At 40.2% G+C, this 16133-nt stretch overlaps 1 long non-coding RNA gene across 1 annotated transcript in view; it reads right to left on the minus strand.

The window, feature by feature from the left end:
* The window catches only part of LOC135127430 (uncharacterized), a 108559-nt gene that overhangs the window by 5467 nt on the left and 86959 nt on the right, over nucleotides 1-16133 (minus strand). The gene's annotated exons all lie outside the window — the stretch shown is intronic.

The raw sequence follows: 16133 nt of genomic DNA on the forward strand, positions 1-16133 counted from the left end.
ATTTAACCCGTTGGCAAAGACCCTTAAAAACTACCCCCAGACAGACTTACAGACTGGGGGTAAAAAATACTTCAATCAAATCAAAACTCGAGATTTGCTTATTTCTCAATACGAAGATTGTTGATGCAAAATTTCAACCCGTTTGGAGAAACCGTTAAAATCTACCCCCAAAACAACGTTGAAGACTGGGCCTTAAAAATATTATTACCAAATCGAAACTTGGTGTTTAGTTTTTATCTATACGAGAAGTGATAATGCAAAAAAACAGCCTTTTTTAAGCTGCTCTTAACAAGTACCTCAAAGCAATCTTTCATACGGGAGCTTAAAAATACTCCAATTGAGTCGAAAGTTACCACTTGCTGAGTTCTTTCCACAAAAAATTATCATGTCAAATTTTAGTCACCTTGAAGCAACTTAAAAAAATGATTGATAGTTGAAATTCATTTAAAGTACAAGTAGCAGAAAAATTTCAGACACATATAAAGAGACAGTACATTATGTCTAGAATGAGAGGAGGGCAGATTGTTTGAAAAAATGCCTGGTACCGCGTTTTCTACTAGGGTCATAAATGGTTCTTCCAGGTCCTCCGAGAAACTGGTTGTTCCAGTGGCGTGCTCGAAAGCGTTTGCGGGATACTAGGCATAAAACAAAAATAATTTCATAAGAAAGCATATAAAAGTAGCAGCAGCAAATTTACTTGAGTTTTTAATTGGTTAAGATTCGTTGCTACGGTCGTTGTGTTATCTCCACCTTTGCGCAAACCGAGCTAATTCCTACAATAATTAATCACCTAATGATCTTAATATGCATTGTTAATTATGAAAAATATTGTTTTGTTACCTTTTATAACTGTATTTTAATGCGTATACACTGACCGGCAAAAAACCTACCACGCTGTAAAATTTCGCAAAACAAAACTTTAAAAATTGTTAATTTAACTACCTAGTGATCGTTATTTTATTAAAGAACCATTCACTGTTGACACATGATGTATAAATTAGCAACAAAATAGAAGACAAATACAGGCAGAATTAAATTTAATTTAACAAAATAACAGAAACAGAGCGACAATTTGGGAGACGTATGTAAGAGTTAACGACATTATTTTCGCGTGAAAACGTTTATTAACTGCCAAACTTATAATCAAATGATGAAAAACACTGTTTACAACAACAGCCTCCTTTATTATTTTAATTAAGAAAATATCCTAATTGGTCTGTTTCTGTTATTTTGTTAAATTAATTTAAATTTTGCGTTTATTTGTCTTCTTTTTTTTGTTAATTTGTACATCATGTGTCAACAGTTTATAAATAAGGTATGTAGTGCCATTGCAAAGATTAAAATCATGTATATTTTCAAATTCTATATTTTTTTTCTTGCATTTTCATATCTATATCGTTATTATATTTCCATCTAAGAATTTAATTTATCAATACAACTAAAATTTCTCTAAATACATGCACTCAACTAGATTAGTCTTAACTGTAGTCGTCTTTACTTTTACTAAGATGTTCCAATTCTATGTCACTTTCACCGCTAGTACGTAAAAGAGTTTTGAGAAAAATTTACATATACTCCTATCTTTTTTTTAACTTAAAATGCAATCGAATCAAGTTACATTTGCAACAGCGTAACCAAACACCTTTCTTATTTCCCATTTTATACAATTTATGTCATAGATTTATGTCAACTAACGCTTAAACAATGTCATACAAAATAGAGTTGCAAAGAGCCATATGCCAGTTAATATTGTTACGATTGACGGACGAATAATAAATCGGGCGTTGGTAAAACTCAAAAATTTATTTCTTCAGGTCGAATTACAACACTATCTATTGCAACGAATATGTACAGAAATTATTCCGGCGCTCTCGACTGTCTTCACTGGATGAATGAATCCATTACCTACGGTCGCCTCTATTTAAACCCATAGTCTCTGATCGAGATCCTTCACGAACATCCATCGCGACTCCGCTTCGAGACTCCCCTGGACGCCGCTTCGAGACGCTCCAGACCTGTCTTTATGCGCCCGCCTCTCGGCCGTCAACAGCGATGATTCACCCAACAGCGCCGTGCGTACGTCCAGAAGGCTCTCGACCGCCATAGGCGTCGTACTGGGGCGGCGTAAGGGTGTATTTCGTAACACTGCCCCCCTCTTCAAATCCGATCGTCCCGATCGGAAGCGTCTTCGTTGTTTCCTTCGTACTGTTTTAGTCGATCGAGATGAACGATCTTCATCTTCATCTGCTTCTTGTTCACGCTTTAACCGCGCCGTTGTCCATTCTTCATCTTGCTCAAAAATCGTCCGACGAACGGGCAGGTTCCCTTCTTCCGCGTCGATCCTGTCGCAGTGCTTGCACTCTCCACACGGACGTCTTGACAAAGCGTCAGCGTTGTTGTGAAGTCGACCCGCTCGGTGTTTGATCCTAAAGTGGTACTGCTGTAGTCGTTCCAGCCAACGCGCTACTTGGCCCTCGGGATTCTTTATCTGCAGTAGCCACGAGAGGGCAGCGTGGTCGGTCCTGATCAGAAACTCCTGTCCGTATAGATACTTGTGGAAGTGGTTGACGGCTTTGACAATGGCTAGTAGTTCCTTCCTTGTGGCACAGTAATTTCTCTCTGGTTTGGAATGTAATTTACTAAAATATTCGATAACCCTTTCCTCCCCATCTTGTATCTGCGACAATACGGCCCCAACTCCCGAGTTACTCGCATCGGTATCGAGGACGAACATTCCTTTGTCCCTGGGGTAAGCCAAAATGGGGCTGGTGCACAAAGTTGTCTTCAGTCTCTTAAAGGCCATCTCACAGGTACTGCTCCACTTGAAAGTCGCCTTCTGCTCCGTCAGTTGGTGTAACGGTGCTGCGATGTCAGCATACCCTTCTACAAATCGTCGGTAATATGTGCAGAGTCCCAAGAAGCTTCGTAGTTCATGCTTGTCTCTTGGTATGGGCCAATCCCGGATAGCAAGAACTTTCGTCGGGTTGGTTTCTATTCCTTTCTCTGACACGATATGGCCCAGGAATTCGACTCTTTTCTGGAAGAGCGAGCATTTCTTGGGATTTAGTTTCAAACGAGCCTTCTCCATTCGTTCTAGCACCTCCTCGAGATTCTTCAGATGGTCGTCAAACGTTTTGCCCATAATCATGACGTCGTCGAGGTATACCAGACAGGTCTTCCATGTCAATCCTTTCAGCACCATCTCCATCAGCCGCTCGAATGTTGCTGGCGCATTACATAATCCGAAGGGCATAACGGTGAAGTGATAGAGGCCACTTCCGGTGGAGAACGCAGTCTTTTCTTTGTCGTCCGGGTGCAAGCCTACTTGCCAGTAGCCACTCTTCAAGTCCAAGGTCGAAAACCACGCCGAGCCGGATAGGGTCGTCAAGGTATCGTCTATTCGAGGAAGGGGGTAACTGTCTTTCTTCGTCACGTCGTTCAGTTTCCTGTAATCGACGCAAAATCGGGTAGTCCCGTCCTTCTTGGTGACCAAGACTACTGGAGATGACCACGCGCTGTTGGATTCTTCGATTACCCCATCTCTCAACATGTTGTCCACGAGTCTTGTAGCTTCTTCTTGTTTGGCTAGGGGTAGTCTTCGAGGAGCCTGACGGATCGGTTGCGTGTCACCAGTGTTTATTCGGTGTTCTACGATGTTGGTCTTCCCGAATGGTTCCTCCTCTGAGGCGAAGACATTACGGTGCCTACGAATGAGTCCTTTGGCCAGTTTTCTCTCACGAGCAGAGAGCTGGTCCCAGTTGACCTCCAAGCCTTTGGTATCCCCGTCCTTAGACTCATTCTCAACGTCTTCTTCCTCGCAGTTCAACACTCGGGCGACTGGCTCACACATTCCAATAATCTCCCCTTTTCTAATATTGACTGCATTGGGAAACACGTTTGCCACACGTATGGGTATGTCACGGTCGGTTTTGACTAGGGTGCTCGCGATCAGGAGCTTGTGGGTCGAGTCACTTGCCGGCTGCACCATCCCCAAACTGTATCCGGGGTTTGTCTCTACTCTGGCGGGAACGATGACTTCTGCATTACCATCTACCTTCGTTGTCTGACAGACCACTAGTCTGACCGTTGCAGCTTCCACATTCGGACGTCCCAGCACAAATTCTTCGGCTCCAAAACGCAGAATTTTCTGTTCTGGATCGATCATTAAACCATACCGGCTGATTAGGTCCATTCCCAGAATGAAATCGTCAGCGATTTCCGCCACCAGAACTTCATGCCTTATTCGGAGTCGACCGAGCTCTACATTCACCACCGCTGTACCCAGAACCGGTGTTGTTTCTCCCGTGACCGTCTTCACATTCGTGGCGGCACATACTGATTTAATCTGACAATTTTGTAACCTGGATCTGCGTGCAAGGGACACTTCGGCTCCTGTGTCGATGATGATCTTCGATTCCCGTCCATTGATTTTTCCGCTGATTGTCGGACTATCGACGCTCCCCGCGATACTTCTAACCATTACAGTTGTTGGGGCTTCTCTTTTAGCAGCCAGTACGCGCCCCGAGGTACCGACTGCCTTTAGTTTTCCTGCTCCTGATGTAGAGGAGGTCGCGGCTGCGATCTCCTCATCGGCGCTGGCGATCTAACACGGCAATCCCTCCTAATATGCCCTTGACGCCCACACCTGTAACATTCTAGGCGCCCTCCATGTTGTCTAGAACTGCCCGTCTTGATTTCGGCAATTATTTCGCGGGCGAATTTCTCAAAGTTTTCGCTCATTTTGTCGAGACTCTCTTGAATAGGGTTTACTTCGCCCTCAACCCCAATGCCTCGTATCTTAACGTTGGAACGAGGTGAGCTGTTGTATGCGGCGTCCACTTCTAACGCTCGAATCAGTGCCTCGGATGGTTTCTTGAACCCGGAGATTTGCAGGACTCTTCTTACCTCACTATATCTTACGCCGTTTACGAAAGTTTCTGCTGCCAGTCTGTCTTGAAAGTCTTGCGGACCTTCAGGGTAGGCGAGGTGTACCAAACGTTTCACATCAGCCGCAAACTCCTGAAGAGATTCACTACTCTTCTGAATTCTAGATTTAAGCTGCGCTACGAAAACCTGCCGGAGGTGTTCATCTCCAAATCTCAATTCGAGGGCGGTCGTCAAGGCGGTATAGTCCCTCTGGTTCTCTTCTGATAATGTCTGTAGAATCTCCAGGGCCTCACCTCGTAGTGCTACTACCAAAGCGGTCGCTTTCTGTTGGTCATTCCAGCTATTCGACAAGGCCGCAGCTTCAAATTGCTTCTTATAAGTAGTCCACGACGTCTGCCCATCAAAAATAGGGGGTTGAACTCTCACCGGACTGAATTCTGCAGGGGTCGCAATTGTAGGTCGTGGTGTTTGCAACCTTTCTTCGAGCTCCTTGATCTTGTTTTCCATTTCATTTCTCACCTCGTCCACTTCATTTCGCACAACTTGGAGGATTTCGCTTCGGCTGTTCAAAAGTGTAGTTTGCATAGCTTTTAAATTTTCTTCCATTATTCTTCGCTCTTCTTTTCTACTTTCTTCCATTATTCTTTGATTTTCTTCCATTATTCTGCGATTTTCTTTTCTATTTTCTTCCATTATTCTTCGATCTTCTTTTCTACTTTCTTCCATTATTCTTTGATTTTCGCTCAACATTTTCATCATTTTTGTCAGTTGTTCCTCCATGTTGGCTGTTTGCGCTCTTGTGGTAGTCGCCATAAAATTTTCTTCTAGAAACTTCTAGAGTCTTGACAGATGTCAATTCTCGAAGCCAATGTCAGGTGATGAAAGTCTAATTCCGTTGTTCCACTCTTACCGCGGGAGAGAATTTTCTCGAAAGTTCACTTTGTTCCGGTCTCCCCTAGTAGCACCAACCCAATTCGAATCCCGATTTATTTCACAATTAATCCCACTTCTGACACCAGTGTTACGATTGACGGACGAATAATAAATCGGGCGTTGGTAAAACTCAAAAATTTATTTCTTCAGGTCGAATTACAACACTATCTATTGCAACGAATATGTACAGAAATTATTCCGGCGCTCTCGACTGTCTTCACTGGATGAATGAATCCATTACCTACGGTCGCCTCTATTTAAACCCATAGTCTCTGATCGAGATCCTTCACGAACATCCATCGCGACTCCGCTTCGAGACTCCCCTGGACGCCGCTTCGAGACGCTCCAGACCTGTCTTTATGCGCCCGCCTCTCGGCCGTCAACAGCGATGATTCACCCATCAGCGCCGTGCGTACGTCCAGAAGGCTCTCGACCGCCATAGGCGTCGTACTGGGGCGGCGTAAGGGTGTATTTCGTAACAATATAGTGAATATATTTTGGACCAAATATATTACACGCGCAACTATATACAGAACAATTAAAGACTGCGAGGTAGCAATACCACAATAAGTTTAGAAAGATTAAGAAGAAAGACAAGAGCCTGGAACATCAACAAGAAGATTGGCTCGATTGTTTAGAGTTCCTATATAACACTTTCTATAGAAATAGGCAAAAACAACTTAAAATACAGCAAAAGAGCTAAATGTTCAAAACATACAGCATCGCAGTTAGAGAGAATTCTTAGATGTTGCCGGCTATTGAGAATTCATCATTTTCTGGACAATCGTGTGGTTGTGCTAGGCGATGAAAAATATTTTACGTTTGCCCATTCAGAGATGGAAGGTAACGATGGATTTTGTACAAACAATATAGAAGAAATTACAAGTAAAATTTAAGTCGAAGGCAAAGTTTGAAGATAAAATTTTGGTTTGATGGGCTATATCTCCGGCCGGCGTTTCAGCACAATTCATTGGCCGTGCTAGAGGTGACGCGGTCAATACATAACAATATATGGGAACACCATAATAACGAAGATGTAATATTTTGCCAAATTTAGCAAGTTGCCATTATACTAGAATGTCCAGGGATTGGTTAGAAAGCTATAATATAAGTTTTGTACCTATGAAAAGGTAATCCCCCCATAGTGCCCCCAGTGCAAACAATCGAAAACAAAATTTGGGGAATACTAAGTAGAAAGGTTTACAACAACGGCTGGGAAGCCAATTTAGAAGAACAATTAAAAAGAACAATTTACCAGACAGTTAGAGAGATGGAGGTGGACACCATCCAAAGGCTGTAAGACCTACATATGAAGACAATTTTGCGTCGTATTGAATATAACGAATCTTTATCTGTTTTCCCATTAATAATAATTAATTAAGAAATTAGCACATTTCTGGGTTCTTTTTGAAATCCAAATAAAATTAAGTTTGAGCTTCCTATTATTAATTTAAACTTTCTCTCAAAACGTTTTTTTTACGTTAGGTTTCTCGGAAATTAAAAATGTCTCTAATTTTCTTTAAAATATCTCTAAGATTTTGTTTCCTCTGAATTTTAAATTTTCTCTTCTGGACACCACTAACTTTGTATTTTTTGACTGATGATGAAAGTTTAATTATATCTCAAAGAACTCAAAACCAGCATATAGTATGTACTGAATGAACCAAGTTAACAGCAAAAATGACGTGTAAAAACGCACAAAAAATGAGAGATTGGACGAAAAAATGCCGAACTTATGCATTCCTACATAGTAGCAACAATTATCTAACAGCGATAAACATGAACTCAAATTATCACAATTCACGTATCTGTAACAAATACTCCTATATTCGTAATTTATATATTTTTTAAATTTAAATATTAATAAATTAACTAAGAATTAACAATAAAATAATAAAAAATAAATTAATGTCAAATTTTGACTTGATTAGAGTATTTGTAAGCTCCAGTCTGCAAGGTTGTTTTGGGGGTAGTTTTTAACGGTTTCTCCGAACGGGTTGAAATTTTGTATCAACAATCTTCGTATTGAGAAATAAGCAAATATCGAGTTTTAACTTGATTGGAGCATTTTTAACCCCCAGTCTGCCAGGTTGTTTTGGGGGTGATTTTTGAGGGTTTCTCCGAATGGGCTGAAATTTTGCATCAATAATCCTCCTATTGAAAAACTAGCGAATGTCAAAATTTAACTTGATTAGAGTATTTTTAAGTGCCAGTCTGCAAGGTTGTTTTGGGGATGATTTTTGAGGGTTTCTCCGAATGGGCTGAAATTTTGCATCAATAATCCTCGTATTAAAAAACTAGGGATTGTCAAAATTTAACTTGATCAGAGTATTTTTAAGCTCCAGTCTGCAAGGTTGTTTTGGGGTAGTTTTTAACGGTTTCTCCAAACAGGTTGAAATTTTGTGTCAATAATCTTTGTATTGAGAAATAAGCAAATATCGAGTTTTGATTTGATTGAAGCATTTTTTACCCCCAATCTGCAAGGTTGTTTTGGGGATGATTTTTGAGGGTTTCTCCGAATGGGGTGAAATTTTGCATCAATAATCCTCGTATTGAAAAACTAGCGAATGTCAAATTTTGAATTGATTAGAGTATTTTTAAACCCTAGTCTGTAAGGTTGTTTTAGGGGTAGTTTTTAACGGTTTCTCCGAACGGGTTGAAATTTTGTATTAACAATCTTCGTATTGAGAAATAAGCAAATATCGAGTTTTAACTTGATTGGAGCATTTTTAACCCCCAGTCTGCAAATCTGTTTTAAGGGTGGTTATTAAGGGTTTCTCCGAACGGCTTGAAATTTTGTATCAACAATCTTCGTATTGAGAAATAATCAAATATCGAGTTTTGATTTGATTGAAGGATTTTTAACCCCCAGTCTGCAAGGTTGTTTTGGGGGTGATTTTTGAGGGTTTCTTTGAATGGGCTGAAATTTTGCATGAATAATCCTCCTATTGAAAAACTAGCGAATGTCAAAATTTAACTTGATTAGAGTATTTTTAAGTGCCAGTCTGCAAGGTTGTTTTGGGGGTAGTTTTTAACGGTTTCTCCGATCGGGTTGAAATTTTGTGTCAATAATCTTCGTATTGAGAAATAAGCAAATGTTGAGTTTCAACTTGATTGGAGCATTTTTAACCCCCAGTCTGCAAGATAAACTGTGGTCTGCAAATTAGAAACGCCTTTTTTATTGTTTCTGTTTTCAATGAAATAAATTTTATTTGCAAAATACCTAATGTCTAACGACATATCACGCATACATACTACCCCATTTACTATATTTTCAATCTGTGCATTTTTCGCTTCATTCGTAGGAGCCAAGTAAGAAGTATCAGTGAGACCGGCGGACTTTCAATAGCTCGTAAATGAAAAGATTTAGTAAAGTTTCCTAGAACAGTCTGTCTCTTCATAAAAAAATTTAGACATTTTTACTATGAAATATAGGTACAATACGGTATATTCCACTGTTTGTTTTCTTTGAGATACGACTAGTTCTTGTGCCGAAGTGAAACACCAAAAAGTCTAAAGTCCGGAAATCAGAGTGAATTTTAAAACACATAAAACGACTTCTTTATTTATTTAAATATTGTCCTGTAACGTCCTGTGACGTGGAATGGAGTTTCTTAATGTACAAAAGTATGTTAGATAATAACCGAAAAATTTTCTTGATTAAAACTAAAGGAAACACAATTATTACTTGGAATAAAAATAAAGAATATCAAGAACTTGTGCTATGTATTAAAAATATTTAATTTCAAATAAGTAAATTATGTTAATAAACCATAAAACCACAAAAATCTTTTTTTAACACAAATTATATTTCAATAAATTTTCAGTAGCGAATTATCGATATACTTAATTGTATTTACACCATAATAGTTATTTATTATACAAGCGGTTAAAGTGAGTGTTTAATGAGCGGCCAGTTTAAGGCGAGAGCGGCGTATGCCGCGAGCGCCTTAAGACCACGAGTTACACATTCATTTTAACCGCGAGTGTAATACAAACTTTTATTCAATTTTGACAACCCCAAGTCCCAAATTGTGAAAAAATTGGTGATTCAAAGTTCACATTCGAGAAACGTCAGAATTGACAGCGACCAAATAAAAGTTTTATATGCGTAGAATTTAGGTTACAATATCAGGTGTGTGTGTGTAGTATGTGACTCTGGCGACGGTGTTTGTTTATTTTAAACAAACTAAAATTATCGAAAAATTGCAAAATCATGCAAGATTCCAACGGCAAAACTTGCTCCCAAAAAAGAGCAAATCAGAAAGTGTATCAAAAGTTCCTTAGATGGAAAGAGCAGCAAGGCATTGGAGAAATTACAGAAATGGTAACCATGGTTTTAAAACAGCAAAATAAAAATTTTATTTCGCTAGCGGTTTAAAAATTTTATGGTGCTACCGGATAAACCAAAGCTTTAGTGGCCTACTGACGGCAAAATAAACGTTTGTTTACATGTCAAAATTGAATAAAATTTATTTATTTTACTTTATACTATGTCAAGTTTGACGTTTTACTGGATCGAACGATTCCGGTAAAATCAAAAAAACGGACAAGTCCGATAAAATTGAGCCAAAAAGGACAAGTGTTCCATTTCCGGAAGCGGCCACTGACCCTTTTGGGTCTCTTTTGCTTTACCTGTTATTGTAAATACAAATGTAAATTTAGTATTTCTGTAACCGTCCTGTATTAAACATCGAAACCGAACGCTGTCTATTATCTCGCACGCAAGAAAACAAAGGTCCTTGGAGCAATATCAAAGTACAATTCGGTATCACATTGTCGTATCAACCAGATTACAAAAAATACTGGTAGGACGAGCCGAGTTGCACAAACATTGGTCCTTCAAGACGGATTGCACAAAACATTCGTCCATCGAGTCGGATTATACAAAACAATAAGTCCTGTAAAGTGTTATAAGTACTATGTGTTTAAACATATGATGCTGATTTGCACGAATAAACAAATTAAAACATTTACCAAAGAGCGGTTGCTAACGATGTCAGAAAAAGTGACTCGATTTGGATTTTTTCTCAAAATAATAATAATATTATCGAATAAAAAAGTATGTTGACAGTATGAAATAAAATACATAACAACATACGTCCGGTAACTCTTTTCGCAGTACTCGTTTCGAAATTAAAGACTCGGCTACCTACTCGTCCTGAAACATATCACTCGTACTGTAAAATTTGAGCTACCGGACCGGACCGTATTTAGAATAACTTTAATTACCATTTATGTTTTCATCAACACTAACAAGTATTTAAAATAACAAGTAATAATTTGTTTGTATTGTTTATTCATTATAATAATTCCATTTATTCACCAGAAACTTTTAAACGAAATAAAATCTAATCGACTAGAAATAACGGCAAAGTTGTGCTAGGCTCATCTGGCAATGTTGCAAATTATATAAATGGTTACTATGAGATTTTTACACATTGTTTTCGTCGCCCTCTGTCGAGTGGTAGCTTTATTAAATGTATTGTTGCTGCGATTTGGGTTATCTACGCGCGCGATTGGTGTCCAAGCTTTTCGCCGGCGTTTGACGGCCGACTGTTGGTGCGCCATCTCTTGTTCGCCGGCCGTTGGCCTGTTCGCTCCAAACAATAGCATGGGTCTATCTATATGTATTTAATCAATGCCCTGTATATGTACTATTGTACTGTCTTTGCCATTTCTATACTGAAACATCACCTGTTGATTTTGCTTAAAGTTTAGCAATTGATAGCAGCTTTCGATTGATTGAGAACGGCTTTAAGTCTAAATATGAACGTTGCCAAATTTACGATCAACAAGTGGTATTTCAACAGATTATATGGAAGAACATGAAGGGGTGTATAAATATTCTTCCAATATCCAGGAAAAAATATAAAAATACACTTGTACGACTTGTATAAAACTCCGCTGAACTGCTGGTCGATCACCAGTAGTTCAACCGTTGATCACTTTTGATATGAGTTCAAGATTTATTTAAAAAAAAAAGTGCGGTTACTTTCAGTTGACTGAGAATTTTAAGCAATTCGTACTTGGTAGTAATCATGGAGGTAGAATCCATGGTAGCAATGGATATTGTGGAAAACCAAAGTTGAAAATGGTCGAAAATGTGTGGAAATTTAGAAACTGAGGTTTTTTTTTGAGGGAGGGGGTCCTGAAAGAGTCATGTGCCTTTAATAAAAATTGAAAGTCCATATATATTCTTTCCTGATGCCAACAAGTGTCGGACAGGAACACAAAGTGTGTTCGAGGGTCTCATCGTCCTCTGCATGTGCAATGGAACCCAAACCGACGATATATAAGCTTTTGTTTAAGGGACTGTATTCGGTGAACAACCCCAATAAATTTCTGAAATCTTTCTCATCATCAGCCTTAAATAACACAGGTTCGAGATCCGCCATTCTTGAAGATGACGTAATCCCGTGCACTCTTTGAATGTTTTCTTTTGGACGTGTGGCGACACAGTAATAAGTAGTAGTAAGCGGAGAATGATAAGCCCCTCCGTGCTCTAGTGGTAAGGGCACCTGCCCGGCAAGCGGGTGACGTGTGGGTCGATTCCCACCGGGGCAGCAGCAACATTTTTCTTCTCTTACCTACATTGGTGACCCCGACAGGCAACACGCACGCGCACGCACGCACTACTCCTTCGCACCCCAACACGACCGCGCGCACTGTGTCGCTGGGGGGAGTACTGTAGCCACACAATAATAAGTAGTAATAGTAGGCGGAGAAAGATAAGCCGCTCCGTGGTAAGGGCACCTGCGCGGCAAGCGGGTGACGTGTGATTCGATTCCCACCGGGGCAGCAACATTTTTCTTCGCTTACCTACAGACGCTTTTAGAAATTGGGCGACTTCACACTTACAAAGTGCCTTTCAGAGCGCTAACTTGCCAGAGCGGTGGCCTTTTTATTTCCTATATGGCCCATAATATCCAGGTATTCAGCTGAACACAAGTTTTTTGTTGTGCTCCGCTAAATTCTGTATTCAATTGTGACATTCTCAGATAAGCTTTGATGTGTGCCTGCTACACTGGAAAGCTCTCAAAAAGCTCTCAATGAAATCTGATTGTGTGCGAAAATGCAAATTCGTCTTTCATTCTATGAATCAAAGCAAAGATTTCTCTTTGAAAGACACTGGTATGGCTTACCCAGTAATATCGAGACATTGAGAATTGTTTCGTTAGAATGTCGGAGCTTGATCCCTTGCTGGAGACCGAATTGTCCGCATAACAGGTGACTGCTGTTTCGATAAATGCCAGTCTTTGATTTCATAACGGTAATGTCGGTTACTTCTTCCCTCAGTTTAGTACCAAAAATAGGTTCTTTTCCACGGTTCAGAATATCCAAACTCGTTGTAGCAACGTAATTCAGAAGAGCGTCTCCTTTGGAATTACGTTAGAACTTCCCCACACGATTTGGTGTGAAATCGCATCGGATCCTACGATGAGACCTCACACAGAGCTTTGCTAACGTGTATTACCACCATTACCAGGGTGGCCGTACAGGTGAGTCATAAAGCAGATAGGCGGAGCACACTATAAGTGTTCTCGGCCTTCTGCCGCTAATGATATTTCTACGGGCAGACACTACATCCCCACAGGACAGCTTTTCCAAGGGAAGGGCCTTTGCCCTGGGTTTATGTACGATTGGACTGGCTGATAACTGGGACGCGTACCGAGAGAGTTGGGGGCGAATCCGCGATCATCGCGTGGACGCGGCCGGAAAACGAGATTCTTTTTGGAGTGTTGGCCTGAGAAAAAGTGCCGTGGCTATTTTTCAAAAAAATTTTTGAGAAGTGCAGAACCCCGGTTGAGACCGACCACCGTAAGTACCGTTTTGGGTTTGTTTGCATACCCTACCGCCGTCACTGTTTTTTTTTTCCGTTAACCACAAGAAACCGAAACCGTTGAGCATGCCGCACCTCCCGTGTCGCCATACCGTCCCCGCGCGATTTGCCATTCCAGGGTTGCTGCCCCCAAAACCAGGAGGAGTCCGTCCTGAAAGAAGCCGCCCTCCAGGAAGAAACGACCATACGTTTTGTTCTTTTTTTTCTTATTTGTTAAACCGACTTGTATTTTATACATATTTAAGATTAGTCGTAAGATTATTTTAGCCGGGTAGCTGGTGGCAGGGAATAAAAACCCGATTATTTTAAGAAATTCCCCTGTCTTATTTCTTATTTCTGCGGGCGCTCACCAGACCACCTGGAGATCCGTGTCTCCGACTTTAGAGCAACCCCGGTGTTCCCAAAATGATGAAATCCGTTCTAGTGCAAAGTGGTGGACCGCAAAGATGGAAAAGTGAGAGTGACCTTGAATTTACGACAAAAACACGGTGTGAATAATTTTATTACGTTATTTCAAAATGCCGTAACTATAAAATTTCTTCGTTCTTTTCAAATGCAAGATTATAAATTTCGATCACATAATACAGCTGCTTGTTAAATGTAGACAATTCTCTAGTTTGTAACATCTTATCAGCCGTGATCTTACCCAAAGGGAATGGATATATGGCAATGCCCGCAGTATTATGTTGGCGTGTTGGCACTTTTTTTTATCAGAAGTCGGAAGAAAAAGAACCCGATTTACTTCAACAATTTAAGGGACGTTTAACGAGTAACGCTACTGGTTCTAGGCACTGTCCCTGACTGTGCTTCTCCACTAACCACAGCTACGTACAACCATGCCATGGTGTCCCCGCAAGCGTTCGCTATGCCTTCTGTGTTCGTTGGCGCCTGCGGCAGCTGCTTGAAGTTTTATTTCGCAACTATACTCCATCCCACGCTTGACAAACAGCGGCTACCCCCAGCAGAGTTTCTTCTCCCAGCAGGACACCCTACGAATAACTCGCGTTAGCGGAATCCAGTATTGCCAATAAAGTCATATGAATGAAAGGGAAATTACCACTCTGGACTTGGACACAGCTCCACTCTCGAATTTAATAGAGCAAAATGTATTAAGACTACATTGTGAATCGAATTCCACATCACAAAAAAACACGTTAAGTTAAAGGTGGTCGAAATCATAAGAATGTCATTCGGTACACACTTCATTATGAAAGAAGTGTCTGAAAACGTTCCAAAATTCAAGTCATCGAACACATACATCATGATACAAAATCAGCATAAAATCCCCATTTCCTCTTCGAATTCACGATGACATTTACTTCATTGGTAATTTTCAATGAGAATCAATGCTTAGAAATTTAATTGTGAATACTGCCAATCACTATTTTAAAATTTCCAAATATGAATCTATTAAATTGAGATAAGTTAAAAAAAATCACCATATCCTTATAAACATGTCACAATTTAAAATATTATAAAATATTACCCTTCTCATTTGTATAAAATTGCTTATTTCTTTATTATTTATATTGTCATACAAGAAAAATAAAATGTATAACGAGTCTGCTTACTACCACAGCTACGTACAACCATGCCATGGTGTCCCTACAAGCTACTACCCCTTCACTAACTTACTACTCACAAATTCCAGCAAAAAAAACAAAAGTTGCGTATGGTTACCTATGTTTAACGTTTTTCTTAATTCATTTTTCAAATTCAAATTATTCAAATGCGATTTCGCGATGTTGTTTTTTTCAGCGCGAAATTTTCATTTAAACTTGGACACCACAAGGTTGAAGTTAAAAATTCTGAAGTTCCTTACCCTCAGGGTTGCTATGGGTGTTTCCCATAGCAACAAGCCAGACTGTGATAGGCCTGACTCGTTTTGTTCTTTGGATAACCCAACTAAAGTGACCCCTACGCCAGGATTTTGGGCTTCTAAGAGCTTCAATCACTGCTGGAGCCACTAGTGGTCCCTGGACAAGGCTTTCCTTATTAGCCTTTTAAGTTCCGAGGTTGGTGCTTACCGCAGGATAAAACCCTCTAACTTAATAACAAGCTCTAAACAATCTTGGATTTTGTCCTCTTTACACTGTAGGTACATGGATTATCCCCTGGCGGAGTTTTCCACTAACAAGATGAGGTTGATGTCCATCTTCAGGAGGATTATCTGCAACATGTAGCAATGCCTCGAGAACCCTCTTTTGGGTGCGATTTCAAGTTATAGGAGGTGGGTACTACTAGCCTATAACCGTGGTACAAGCACTAACTGGAGGAGGGTGGAATAAGAACGGAGGGAGCATGTCGTATGCTTTCAATGGTACGGTTTTGGCCCAAAATCAACTACCGCAAACACCGTTTACGATCGGTCTGTCGACTGTGCGCATGTGCGAGCTGGCTACAAACGTCGAGAAAAGCCCATCGTCCTCCATGGGCGTACATCTCAGTTATTTTGTTCCATCACATGCTG

Source organism: Zophobas morio, unplaced genomic scaffold (assembly GCF_036711695.1).
Source record: "Zophobas morio isolate AGI-343-1 ecotype UQ-CSIRO unplaced genomic scaffold, CSIRO_AGI_Zmor_V1 ptg000011l, whole genome shotgun sequence".
Taxonomy (NCBI): Eukaryota; Metazoa; Arthropoda; class Insecta; order Coleoptera; family Tenebrionidae; genus Zophobas; species Zophobas morio.